This window comes from Egretta garzetta, unplaced genomic scaffold (assembly GCF_000687185.1).
Source record: "Egretta garzetta isolate BGI_Z169 unplaced genomic scaffold, ASM68718v1 scaffold105, whole genome shotgun sequence".
Lineage (NCBI taxonomy): Eukaryota > Metazoa > Chordata > Aves > Pelecaniformes > Ardeidae > Egretta > Egretta garzetta.
The window spans coordinates 55,892-70,345 of record NW_009259598.1 but is presented as its reverse complement, the minus strand read 5'-3'; the positions used below and the strand labels follow the sequence as shown (position 1 = coordinate 70,345).

Here is a 14,454-nt window from a genome sequence, read left to right as displayed (position 1 = left end):
AACTGTGCTTGGTTTTGGCATTTGCAGGTCCCTGCATCCTTAGGGGACAGGGCTTGTAACTGGGAACAATTACCCATCCTAAATCCTGGGAATAGTCCTGGTTTTCATCGCTTGTCTCGCCTACAGAAGCAGAACACCTGGAGGTGTTTGATTTGTGTGCTCCTAAGGGTCTTCCCATGCCGGGTACTCTCACGCAAGGTTGCGAGGTGCTTGCCCCGCTCTAAAAACCTCTTGTCTGGTGTTGGTCAGGACTTGAAGGGACTTCACCTTCATGGTGGAGGGTGGGCTTCATCTCTGCGGCTTGCTGGCTTCTTCAGTAAGGCTGCTAACTAGGAGCTCAGCTCTGTCCTTTAGGGAGAAGAAGGTCAAGGAGCTTTCGCTCCATGCTTCTCTGGTCCCTCAAGCCGTCGGCGTGCTGTCTGGACAGGCAGTTGTGCTGTTGGTCTGGGGAAAGGGCAGAAAGGTAAAAGTCACGGAGCTTGCGAGGTGCTGCTGGAGGGAGCTGGCTGGTCCCTGGGCAGGCAGGGCTGCCTGCCGCGCGGCTCAGCCCCATCCTCCACGGCTCGCACAGCCCTTCGCTGCCGGTGTGTGCGGAGGGACAGGGACCTGCACCCCACGTCACGGGCAGGTACCAGGCAGCTGCCTGCACTGTCCCCTGGTGTGCTCAAGAGCGGGGAGGTGTCATTGCAGACCAGCCCCGACCCTGCGCAGGCCTCGGCCATGCAGCTCCGTTTCTGAGGCGGGCTCATCCGGGCAGGAGCGAGCGGGGAAACCTCGGATCGCTCCTCCCTGGGCCTCCTCACCGCAGATGCCATTAGGATCTGGGTTGTAGAGGCCATGCTGCCACCGAGCCACCGTCCCCAAGGCCTCCGCCCCAGCTCCGGGTTCCTCTCCCCCTCCCCGTGGGTGTTATTTACTCTGTTTCCTGCCCAGGGAAGTTCAGGAGTTTGACGTTACCGGGTTGGTTTCCGCTCTCCTGCCTGGCGGGCAGGAAGGCAGTGCCAGCCAGGCCTGGGGAAGGAAGCGTAACCCCTGTCAGGCCAGACAACTCGAGCTCAACCGGCCTGGAAGGGCTGGAAAAGCCAACCCCACGTCCGTCCCTCTGCAACAGTCCTGCTGCGAGGCTGGATTGGGCTGCTCAGCCCCGGCGGGAAGCAGGGAGGATGCGCCCGGGCATCGCTGCAGAGCTTTTGGGTTCCTGCCGAATTGACGCCCTCCCCTCTCCCTCCCTCTCCCCCCCCATCCTTCCCGTGCGCTCCCGCCTGGCCTGCGTCTCCCCTCCCTTCCCTTCTCCCTCCCATCCCGCAGCAAACAAAATGGCTGCTGCATGGCCATTTTGTTTTCCGTCTGGAAGGGGGAAGGAGGGCCCCCTCAGACAAGTTAACCATCTGATCTGTTACACCACAGAGTTTACTGGTGACAAACCAGGCTGCAGTGAGAGAGAGAGAGAGAGAAAAAAAAAAAAAGGGAAAAAAAAAAAAGGACCTTTTGGAACGAGACCAAAGTCAGAGGCAGAGAGTGGGTAGTTTTGGCGTATGTTGAGCACTGAAAATGCCTGGAATTGCCAAACTGAGCTTTTGTATTAGCAGCGTAAGGCTACTCGGTGCACGCAGAGTCGCGGGGCTGCACGGTGTAGCCGGACGGAAAGGTTTGTTCGCTATATTCAATAAAACAGCCCTCCTTTCTTCCGTATTTATAAAGTACCAGAGAGCACTGTTGTCTAATTTGTTTTTGGACGGGCGGATGGTTTTACACATCGGCTTGGTATGATCAGAGCCGGTCATTGCTGGACGGTAGCATTTTAACCTGTTGTGTGTCCTCTTATTTTTGGTGAATATGAGATCTGACCTTTCCACTGAGCTGGCAGTGCCTGGATTTAGCTGATGTGATCCGGAGGATTTTTTTTATTTATTTTTTTTTTTAAGGATTTTTGTCTTGTTTATTCCCTTCTTGCCTTGAAAGTTTTCATCTCGGGAATACAAAATCTTCATTTAAATATTAAAAGAAATAATAGCTGCTCTTGGCTTTTTAAGCCCTTGCTTTTCGTACGAGGACAGAGCTGTACCGTGATAACAAGCTGTTTACTGCACCAGCGTGTGTAGCCAGCACACGTTAAGGTGTGATCCACGACAGAGACGCCATCAACAGTAACACGCCTTGAAAGTTTAAGGGAACTTGGTGGCGTTACCATACAATTTTGCGCAGAAGCATGGCAAAAATACCAGAACATGCGCCAAATAAAAGCGATTTTTTTTTTTTTTTTTTTTTTTTTTTTTTAAAACCAGTGATTCTGCATTTCCTTCAGTAGCCTGGATGCCTTGGAGTTAGTAGTCACGTCTCTTCGTTCACGGACGCTCAGAGGAACAGATCTCCGTCCGGTGGCATGGGGGGGGATTGGGCTTTGATAAGGCATCGGCATTGGGACGATCGTCCTACCTCTCCGTGTGGGGCTGCCCGGACATCTGGAGAGAAGCAGACACTTTCAGAGAGGAGCTGGGAAGGAGAGCAGAAAGAGGGAAAATCGCTTTTCTTGCACAGAAAGGTATTTGCCTCCATATCTGCTTGGTTTGCTTACAAATGGACAATGTCGAGAATTGCACGGGTGACGGTGGTCCCGGAGCGGGGGCTGCGTGTGTGGGCACTGGGCGGGTGGTTCGCATTGCAAATTAAGTATCGTGGTCCAAATCTACGTTAAGGGTGGACATTACCTGTGCACCTTTTGTCAGCAGCTTTTGAACAGAACGTTGAGAAGGAAAACAGTATTAATGGAAGAGTTTTATAGAGTATTACAGGGAAGGATCTGCTTGCTTTAGATTTTTGCATTAACCTATAGAATTGAGTATGGAACAGGTAAAATTAAACCAAAAAAGATTTTTTTTTTTCTCATATATCTCTTGATTTTCAGTATTTTGGAGAAATTACTCTATGAAATATCAAGAGCGCCTGTTTTACTTTTACGACAAAAATTCTGGGATTTTTTTTTTCCCTTCAGGAGAGTGTAAATGATATGCTAATGTACAAGGAAAATACATGAACGTTTAGAAAAAAAAAGTTACCTTTGTGGCCACCTTTAATAACAGATTTATGAAGGGTTAATAAAAGATAAATCATGCAACAAGCAGGTTACAGATACAGGTATTATAGATAACAATACCAGATTTATTAATGATGATCCAGATGTTGATAAACATCTTATAGGACTTGAAACAACCCCTAATAGATGAGTAGCTATTTATTAAGATACCTGCTCATTGTTTAATAATAAACAAATGCTACAACAGCATTGATATGAAATACTACCTACGTCATTAAAAAAGCATGGAGGAAAAGCATTGCTGAGACACCGGGGCTGTTGCAGGAATAAACTTTAAATATTTTTTACTTCCATTTCCGTTTCCCTATTCGCAGCACCTTTGATTAACTCTTTTGAAGCGTGATATTTTAATATCAACTCCAGGATCGACTGTCTGGGATGACGGTTGGCCTTGCTTTTCTGAGAGGTTCGCCTGGCCTATGAGAAGTTAAAAGCAACTTGTCCTCATGGCTAGTTTGGCAAGTGTCATTTTCTTTTGCTTTCCAGTGGCACGCAGTGCGTTCAAGATGTTTTTTTGGGCTGTCTGCTGCTTTTTTCTGCGAGCGGATTCCTCGCTGCCGGCCGGTACTCACGCGTCTCTGAATGGTGCTGTATGGGGCTGCACGCCCCGGCAATGTTGGGGAGCTATTGAAAACCTTCCCCACCTCTTTTTGTTTTTGCTTATTTGGGGTTTTTTTTGGTTGGGTGGTGGGGTTTTTTTGGTCTGTTTGCTTTTTATTTCTCCGCTCCAGCAACGTGGTGAGGTGAGGACATGAAGTCACTACTGGCTTCCCTACAGGCAAAGCTAAGGAAACAAAATGGCCGACGGTCAGCCATTTTGTGCCAACGCAGCCGTCTGGCTGCACGCAGGCTTCGCGTTGGTCAGGGCTGGTTCTGCCCCAGTCCAGCCCGTGCCCCAGGAGGCTGAAAAACCTCTCAGAGATGCGGGGCCCTGATTTCCCACTGAGAAGCCCTGCCTGTCCCCAGCACATTTTGGCACCGACGCGCGGGACTGCGGCTACACAAAGGCTGAAAGCAGTGTCTGCTTTTAAAGGACCGACTTTGTTGTTTTATGGTTTCCTCCTCCCTCCTCCCCCCTCCTCCATTTCATTCAGTGCTCCTTAATAAACCAGATCAGCTCCTCAAAGCTTCGGAGCCTTTCCAGCTACTCTCTGAGGCGGGCTCCGTGCCTCCCCGTTTTAAAGGCAGAGACTTGGCCGCGCTCGGGCATCTTTGGTCTGCCGATGCTTCAAAATCTAGGGGGGCATCAGCTGGGGTTGTCTGCTGGTCTGATCGGCTGGTCATCACAAGCCATCCTGAGTCCTGGCTAACTGAACAACAGTTGTAGGTCACCTCTCCCTCCCAAAAATGAGTCTGAAAGCTGGACTGGAAATGCCATTTTTTTGCCAGCCTGGAGGCTCTTGCTGTGAAGAACCATATTAATCCTTTCCCTGCCAACTTCTCTCACCCCTCCAAGCCCCTCTGGGCAGCAGGACTGTGCAGCGGCACATGCCGAGCATGGGGACCTTCCTCGCAGAGACTGACCGAGTTTTTTCACAAAAATCAAATTTGGCTGATTTTGAAGGATTCATACAGACCTGGGAAGGGATAATTGCAGTGCCACTACCTTAAGGTCTGCACAGAAAATGGTGTTTTTCAAAGAGGTCCAGTTCTTAGCAGTCAAGTAACCAAAAATCTTTAAAAGCTGGGCTTAAATAACTTAGAAGGCAAGCAGAAGCTTTCGGGGATAGTATGCTGAGTCCTACAGACCTTGTTGGCTATTTTATCCAGAATTTTGCATAGCTACATCACATTCAGGCACTTGTAAATCTAACGCTCCAGCAGCAATGTGCTCGAAGGGAAGGCTTCATGCCTGGGGACTAGGGCAGAGCTGGAACGCAGCTCACTGGTGATTGCCATGGGGTTTTTGCTGGGAATCTCAGTAGATACAGAGTTTGCACAAATCATATGGCTGCATGGATATATGACTAATTCATAATGCCTCTCTGTGAAACCCCAGCGGGGTTTTACCATTGAGCTGTTCTCCAGTATGTGCGGGATCTTCTCTCTCCCAGGATCTATGATTCTCCTGCAGATATTAAAAGGGAACATGGCTTTTCCCCTCTCCGTCAAAGACAGTCGGGAGAGGTGGATATCGACCTGGTTAGGCTGGCCCAGGCAAACCATTGCCCTGGCAGTGCGACCAGAGACTGGAGCAGGACTTCCCAAGGCTGGTTCCAGTGTCAGCTTTACCGTGGATTTGCTGTGTGGTCTTTGGCAAATTTGGTCACCTCTCTGCTTCTCCTTCATTCCCCATCTTTTGTCTTGATGGTTTAGACCACAAGCCCTCCAGGAGAGGGGCTGGCTGTCGTTGCAATTTGTGTAGCACCTAGCACAAACGAGTGACAGTGATACTACAGGTAGGATGGTCATAGCAATCCTTACCGGGCGTAGTAGTTCCAAATCCTCCTGTTTGACTCCTTTCTTCACGGATCCTAAGATCAGGATTGCAGAGTCAGCAGCTGGGTATTCCCGAAACCTATACTCATTAAGACAATTATTATAATTAAATCTCCTGTTTTCGGGATTACTTATAGAAGTCAGAAGGGATTTTCTTTTTTTCTCTCTGTGTATAATTAGATCTATGTGAACCTGGAGTTATTTAATGTAATTTCCCACCCCACAGTTTGAGATCAGCCCAAATGCCTGTTCTCTGCAGTGGTATCAAGAGTGACCTTTTAAATGCCTGGCCTATACATCTTGCTTATATGCTTAAAATAATATAAGCCCCCAGATTGAGAAATGGGAAAAATTGTTCCTCCAGGTAAGTTGCTAAGAGTCTATTTGGAGAAGATGAGCGTCCTCTGCTATATGCACCATTTGGGCCACCCGTCTCCCCAGCCCTCTACCATTGCACCGTGATCCCTTCTGGTTGATGCCTGTGGCACCAGCTTAATTTTTTGGGAAGCTGAAACACTTTTGTCTGAACTAATACCTCTGTCCCTGAGGAGGCAGAGTGGCCTGTGACAGTCTGGATGGAGCTTTGAGCCTGACTGTAACCTCGGTGAAGCTCTGGCTGGTGTTGCATGTGCCAAGGAATGCTGTGCAACCTCTGTGCATCGCTCTCTATGCCAATAAAAATCAGGGAGGATAATATTTCCCATCAGAAGGCTGTGTGGGATGCAAGGTACTTGGCCCTGGGGATGGGCTGGGTACTTAAATGCTATAGGAATCCGTCCTGCAACATTGTTTTTTTGACGTTGTTTATACCCTGTCACACCAGGAGAGGCCTGGGCCAGATGGCCTGGCACAGTAGGTCATCCCTCGTGAAGGCTGAGTTTGTCAAAGGAAATGAAGAGAATTACCTGGACTGTGTTGAATGCCAGCGAGAAGGACTTTTGGACAGCTCTGCAAAGGAACAGGGGCGCTTTCCAAAGCTTGCTGCAAAGGCATCCTTGTACCCCAGGCCTTCCTAAACTCTTACTCAGGGATCCCAACTACAATAGTTGACCAAACCTTTGGGAATCTCACTTATTTAGGCTGTTGCCTGTTAGCCGTGGAAGCACAAGGCATTAGGCAGCCTTTGTCCCTTCGGGGACTTCTGCCTTAGCCCCTGCCTATCTCACCGCAGATGTTTGGGGAGGCTGGGGACACCTCCTGCTGAGCTCCCATGGGAAGTCCTCCATTGGGTCTCTGCTGTGCCGCACATGCAGCCTGCTTAATGTGCTACTGGTGGCTCCCTTTTCGTTACGGCTTGCTTTAATCTTCAAGGGGAATTCTTTCTCATCGCAAAAGAACCTCGCACATTTCTTTTAAACTACCAACTTAATACCTTGCATCTGTATTTGGGTGTACAGGGAGTGAAAAAGTCTCAGAAGGTGAGCCAAGGGCTTGGGGGGAAGCCAGTCTGTCTCAGATCCATGCTAATATTGCCTGGCTGTGCTATAGCATTAAAGGGACACCAAGCCTGCATGTTGCACTCATTTGTTTAGGAAATGAGATCTGCCTTGATGTACTCGATACCATTACATTTGCAGCCTAAAAGCTTCCTTGTACTCAGTTATTTCTAATCTGCTCAGTTCCCTGGAGTGCGTAGCAGCTGAATTGATGGATTCTCTTATCTGGTCTGGCAGGTTTGTTCTAGATATGCTGAGCATTCAAGAGGTGAGGTCAGCCCGGCTGTATGTTACTTGGCGTTAGTGTAGGTTCGGAAGGGGCGTGCTCTCTGCATGTATGGCCCTGGGTTTGAAGGGGCAGGCTGCTGCTTCTGTAAGCCCTTGGGTGCGTAAGGTTTGCAGCCAGTGTGATTGCCAAGGATAGAATATAGTCCAAGCGGACTGAAGGAGGTTTAAATAAGGAAAGGGAGCTCCAGGACAAGGTCGGGTACGAGACCGCTTTTCCCCAACGTCATGAAGCCTGATGAATTTTCATGCGTTTCTCTTCACAGGAGCGGCAGAGCAGCCGAAGCCTGGAAAAAGGATCATCTCATTGCCTTAGACTGCCATGAGCCCAAGCTGTCCTTGAGGCTGAGGTAGTAGATTGAATAGTTGTGGAGTCCTATCCTCCCTTTGAGCTAACTATACAATCTACTGTCTTTCCTAAGGAGACAGTCAGGTCTTCCGTTCTCATCATCTTCTTCTACTCCAAGCATGGAGGCAGGAGTTGCAAGTAACACAAAGTCAGTGGTACGGCCGTGAATCAGGCGAGACCTCTGTACTGCTCTGTGGAGGTGAGGTAGTAGGTTGTATAGTTTGGTGGGAGGGATTTTATCCCATTTCAGGTGATAACTATACAGTCTATTGCCTTCCTTAAAGAGCAGCAAAACCACCGGAGGACTGGCTCAGCCACAGAGCTCCTGAGGCATCACTTCTTTCTGTTGAGGATCCCAAAACACTGCATGGCCTTGTTGAACTTGGTGGGTCTTCTCTTATAGCACCCGGGTTTGCATTCGTCCAGGGACTGCTCCATGCCTCAGTCGTATGAACGTGGAGCCACCTACTTACAGAAACCCTCTCTCTCTGTTCAATGGGTGCAAGAGAAACAATGAAATGAGCTGGTGCACCAGCTCATGGTGTTCAGTTCGGTTCTTTTTTTGCAGGAGATGGGCTCAAGTTGTAAAGGGTTTAAGCATGCTGGTTTTTTCTGGTCTGTCCTTGAGTCTGGAGGGGAGGTGGATACTTTGGTACCAAGAAGATCAATCTGAGCTTGCAATTTAAGTTTGTTGCACCCAATTCTGAAGTTCAGGTTAAGAACTAGATCCAAGAGCAAGCTTAGCTTGTGGACTCAAAGCCCTGGGAGCTGATCAGATTTGGCCAGGTGGCCCCTGCTCAGGAAGTGCATTCTGTTTTGGACAAATTCCCAGCTCTCCCATGGTATAGAGTTAGAGGGTGGTTCTTTCTGATTTGATAATCCATATCAATCTCACTCACTTATATGCAAACCCCGGCGAGGAGATTAGGGCTCTTGTGTGTTTACATAGACTAAGCCAACAATTCAGACTAACACCCTGTCCCAGAGGGGAGACAGGTAAGGAAGAGATGTGAGCCAAAGGGAGCAAATCCTAATCCTTCTGGGTTCTCCCAGGCAGGTAGCACTGTCATCCGACAACAGACATAGGAGAAGACCTCATGCTTCCAAGCTCAGGCACTTGACAAGGGACAGGGAATCGTTATTTCTTCTCTTCCTTAGGAGCAGATGGGACCATCCCTCTGCCATATTCCGACATAAGTAGGATCGAGACCATGAGTGGAGCTGTAATAAGACCAGGCTGCATCAGTTCTTCAAGACTGAAGGAGATCTTAGGCCATTATCACTGCCATCTCACTGTCAGGGAAACATGTGAGATCTGAGACATCGGGGAGCGAGGGCAAGCAGAGGGCACCTTCTCAGGTGAAGTGGGAGGAAGAGAGCTGCAAAAAGAAATTGGAGTCCTCAAATTTCACCCGGAGCAAATGCACAGGGAGACCCAGACCTGAACTGCTTGGGCCATGGGACTCCCCCAAATGAAGCAGCTTTTTTAAAGGCTCTGCTGCTTCTTGGGATGGGGCGTAGCCGCAGCAGGGCTGGGATGTGACTTCCTCAGGCTGGGCAACAGCTGGTGGGTGGGAATGCCGCAGTGTCTCGCAGCGAAGGAATGCAGCCCTCTCTCCATAAATCTGGATCTTCAGTGGTCCTGGCGACTTGCTGTGCGAAACTACAGCTTGGTCCTCTCCGACGCATTATTATCCTTGAGCTGCTCGTTGAGGGGCAGGGCTCCTGCCCGCAAATTGCTTGGAAGGTACCAAAATAGCACCACAAGCATGGGAACAGAGCAGCATATCCACTTCGTGCTTAAGAGGTATCCCCTAGAAAAGAACTAACCCTGCACGTCCCGAATGACTTCAATTCAGTCCCCCTGCCCTGCACCGATGTTAAAGCAGAGAATCTCTAGCAGTGAAACTGTGTGAGCCGAAAGCCATGAATAAAATATTACTGGAGATATTCTCTTGTGAAAATAAACTTGGTTTGACTTTTTTAAATGTGTCTTTTTACTGCCTTGAAGTGAGCTTGGCTGGTGAACTGGGACCTCTGGAGGGGTGGCCAGTGTTCCTGTGCATCACCGAGCAAATTCTCCGTTTGACCAAAAACCTGAGCATGAAAGGGAAGCCACAGCCAGGACATGATGGGGCTGTGGGGCAGGTTGGGAGGGCCGAGCAGCTGGGTCCAGCCGTTTTGGCTGCCAGTGGGTGCTTTCCTGGGCCCACCCAAATCCTATCATGAAGTCCTAACCTGCTTCAGCTCAAGGGCTGCAGGCTGGGCTTCTCTCTGCCTTGGACAGCGCTGGCTATAAGCACATTTATAACTCTGATACCAGCAACAGGAGAACACAGGGCCTCCCAGGCTCCGCTAACCCATCGTCTTGCCTCTGATAAAGCACAACCAGGGCTCAGAAGCCAGCCAAGGCAATATTTACTCCCTCTAACGCATCCTCATGTATGGGAATCATAGAATTGTTTGGGTTGGAAAAGCCCTTTAAGATCATCAAGCCCAACCATTCCCCTAACCCTGCCATCCCACCCCCAAACCCTGGCCCTAAGCACCACAACTACACGTCTTTCAAATCCCCCCAGGGATGGGGACTTGACCCCTTCCCTGGGCGGCCCCTTCCAGCGCTTGACAAACCTTTTGGGGAAGGAATTTTTCCCAATGTCCAATCTAACCCTGCCCTGGCACAACTTGAGGCCATTTCACCTCGTCCCGTCGCCCATTCCCTGGGAGCAGAGCCCAACCCCCCCTGGCTCCCCCCTCCTGTCAGGCTGTAGCAGCCCCTGCCCAGGAGGAGGGCTGGCAGGCTGGCTGAGCTTACAGCTGTGGCGATTTGGGATGCCCAGGCACATCTCGGTGGGGCAGCCGTGCCATTGCTGGCCACAATGGCAAGGAGGGGCAGGTGCCTTCTTTTAGCAAAAAGCAGCGAGGAAGCAAGAGGGAGAAAGGTGGGTCCCTGCTGGCACCCCTGGGGACACTGAGGCAGTGAGAGCACTTTCAGCCCAAATACTCAGAGAATACCAGGCAGCTGGCCAGGCCTACCAGCATCACAGCCCCGGCTGCAAATCCCCCCGGATGGTGTAGATGCTTGCCCCAACCCTTCTGACTCACCGGGTTTCGGGGCGCTTCAGGAGCACAAAGCTAAGCAACCTCTCACTCAACCTGCAGCAGACACATCCCTCTCCCTGGGGGGAAACAGGACCCAGGGTTGGGAGACAGGAACAAAGCAGGTGGGGTTAATGCAGCAGCCAAGCCTTATAAACACCACAAATCCCATGATTTTAACCCAACTGACCACAGCTGGTGGTTAAATGCCGCCTCCTCCTCCCACCTCACATGGCTATGGGGCTGCCAGGACCCAGTAGCATCTTTGCCAGGATCTTGGCTCCTTTTCCCCGCCCACGAGTTGCCCGCTGCATCACCCCGACACCAGAGCATCCTTCATGCCAACCCCACAAACAGAGTGGAAATGCTGCAAAAGCCTCCCTTGAATGTTTTGTGTCCTCCCCCCTGCACCACACCATACCCTGCCCTTGCCATGCGGTCACCTTCCCTCCTTCCCTAACCACCCCTAATTTAGCATTAAACCAAACCATCCCACTGCCTGTGCTGGCAGGGCTCAGCCCTGCTGTCCTGGGGTGCAGAGGGAAGAGGAATGAGGATTTGCCTTCTGGTTTTGAATTTTCTCTTACAAGGAACACTGCAAATAGGTCCTTGCACAACTGCACGTCTCCAGAAGTGAAAACCCTAAGGAAAACAAAACTCATCAGTTCTTACAAGAACCACTCGCCCCAAAATTGTGATTAAACATTTAAATCCTAGAATTATTCTGACAGGCTTCTGCTAACGCTGTTAATCAGCAGCACCGTTGCTCCCAGCTCCATTACAGCTCTCAGCAGGGTGGGGGGATACAACACGGCAAAAAATCAGGTGTTGACCAAATGCCCTAATTTTGCTGGGAGGAGAAATGCTTTTCTGCACCTTTTACCATTTTTAGGGGATTAATGTTACCCTCTCCCTCACCCAGATGGAAAAACAGTCACAGCCCTGAAATGCTCTCCCAGCTCCAGCCCTGCCTGGACCCTCACCCCTTACAACAGGCGAACAGCAGTCGTGCTGGCTGCATTTCTATCATCTGTCCCTAACCTAAGGCTGGATTTATTTTTTTTTTCCCCCCGAAATCAGCTTGGCAGCAGGAGCTCAGCCTGCAACGAGAGCGCACAGCAGCCACCCCACCTGGGCAGGAGGTTATTTTTAATCTGATTGTTAACTACATCCGATGCTGGTGATTAAATAAGGCACTGAACTCTCTGTAGGGCTCTGCGTAGCGAGTTCGGAGCTGCCCAGTTCTCTGCGGTGTCTCTCCCACCGCCATCTGCCGGTCACCATTTAGCAGGGCTAGCAGTGACCATGACCTAAAAAAACCCCGCAGGCAGCTGGTTTCCTGCAAGAGAGCGGGTGCTGCTGGGCTCCTGCAGCGGGGTTTCAGGGAGAAGGGAAATACCGAGTCGCAGGGCAGCCTCACCAGGCAAAGCAGGGGCGGTGGGAGGATGGGGAAAAGCAAAAAGCCAAGGTCTGATCCCAGCATCGCTCCCGTGCTGTGAGTTTATGCCTCGCCAAGGCCCTTTCCCCGCGTGCTGCTCGCAGCTGGGTGATGTTCTGCAGGGAAAAAGCTGCAGAAACGCGGGATCTGCGGCCACGCGCTTGCGTTTTAACTTCTGTCTTTGCTGCAAAGATGAAAAAATGTGGGTTTGGGGGTGGGAAGGGGCTGGCTGCTGGGCCTCTCAAAACAGGGAACCAGAAGTGCTCCAGCTCCAGTTTTGACCTCTTTTTTTTTTTGTTGTTCTGAGCTCTCTTTCTCTTGCTTTCCTTGCCCAAAAATTCCTGGTGGGGACACATTTTTGCTTTGCACTCAGCTGGGTGCTCAGGGGATATTCCCTACGCCGCCCTCAATCTCCTCCTGCTGCTTTTACACAAGCTTAAAAACATTAAGTTGCAACCTTGCAAAAACCATCAGCCCGACACTTTTGGAAAGCAAAAAAAAACCACAAACCCATCAGCACCCCCAGGAGCCACGTTGCCTTTTAGCAACTCTACCTAAGCACACAAGCAGGAGCATTTTGCAGATATGGTAAGCAGGCCCCTGGCCTCCAGATCCCCCAGCGAGACACTGCACGCCCCACAACAGACTTTCACAACACGATTTATTCAGTGCATGCTCTGGGGATGCACAGGACACAGCATCACGGGGGAGGACACGAATATTGGCCTTCAGGTCATTCTCCACCTCATCTCTTTAAGAAATCAAAGGATGCAACAGCCACAGAAGGGACTGTATCTCCCTTCCATCGGTCTGCAAAGCTTGTCACGTATTTAACACACCTTACTGGGAATCCTCAGGTGAAGGGAGCAGAGACATGGGGGAATAAAACACACAGCATCCCAGACAATGAAAGTCATCCTCCAACAAGTCCTGGAACCACCAGGAACTTCTAACATCATTCACTTGGCTCTCCCGAGCTCAAATTGTACCAGCATACGTGATGACTTGTTTCTCCTGGACCAGGTTCCACCACAAGCAAAATACATCTCAACCGGGATCCGTATCTAAATTCAAATACACTTAAGTTATGCAAAGAAAGAAGCCATGCAGAGGAAAGCTGTACGAAGGAGCTGGTAACTCCTCTTCAGCGCCAAAGGTTTTTCTTCTGTGCACGCACACGGGTGCAGGCACATGCGTAAAATCAAGTCAATGGACTAACTGTGGAATGGGTACGTGGGGTAAGGAGCAGAAGAGAGGGAGGAGGTGAGGGTTGCAGAGGTGCGAGGTGGAGAAAGGCGTACAGCTGGGCAGCACTGGCCATAGCCAGAACCAGGACAGAAAGAGAAATCCTCTCCTGTAGAAAAAAAAAAAAAAGCCACTCGTTTTGGACAAGAAGGCGAGAGATGAAACTTCTCCAAAATTGAGACAGACAGACACATCAGGAGGGGAAAAGAGCATTTTTGTTGGAAACTCATCCTGACAAACACCCAACACAACCACCGCGTCTCACCTACAAACACCAAAACCAATAACCACGTCTCATCGCCGCTCGGGTTTCCAAGTCATTCTGCTTTCCCAGGGACACGGTGTGGTGGGGCCTGCCAGCCACACAGGTGGGTGGGATAGCTCGTTGTTTCCACTTTGAAAACAGACCAGAAGCCCAGGCTGGCTGGGAAGACAGGAGAAGCGTCCAAGGTCACCAGCATTATAGCAGACACCCTCCTGCCTTTGGGTCTCCTCAGGAAGGGGACCAAGTTCCCATGGGATTGCCAGCTGCCCTTGGCTCATTGGGGCTGGAGCAGATAAGGCAGCGGAAGAAGAGAGCGTGTCAACCTGAATTGTCCGTGGTATCTCCCAAGCCTACCAGAGTTGTGGAGCAACCAATGCTGAAGAAAGCCTTGGTGACTGGTGCAGGGACAGCTGAGAAAGACCATTCAAAGCAGAAGGCCCACCAGGATGACACTGGGTAGGAGGAAGAGTGACAGCCCCAAGCAGGTACCGGGGGCTCCAGCTGTGGGCCGATCCATGCTTGTCTGGTCTGAGTTTGTCTCCAGTTCTTCAGTGTCTGGGGTACCTGCTGGCAGAAGAGAAGAAAACCTGGAGTTAGAGGGGAAGAGCTGGACAAAAGAGAAATTCCCACTCATGCAGGTCCATCGGGGATGTGCACCAAGACACCAGGAGGTGCAAGGAGGCAGTGCAGCGATCCAGTGAAGGCGTGACACAGCTGGTGGGTTAGTGGGGAGCAGGCTGTAAACAAAACCATGCTTCACAAACGAGACATCCGCCCAGCCCCTTTCAGTGTTAGAGGAAAGAG

General features: G+C 50.5%; 1 protein-coding gene across 1 annotated transcript in view; it reads right to left on the bottom strand.

Annotated features, from left to right (window-relative positions):
• Nucleotides 1–10,262: 10,262 nt before the first annotated feature.
• Nucleotides 10,263–14,454, bottom strand: part of CUNH6orf89 (chromosome unknown C6orf89 homolog) — a 37,715-nt gene continuing 33,523 nt past the window's right edge. The window contains exon 9 of the transcript XR_004841924.1: nt 10,263–10,273. The gene's annotated coding sequence lies outside the window, so the exon portion shown is untranslated. The remainder of the gene's footprint in view (nt 10,274–14,454) is intronic.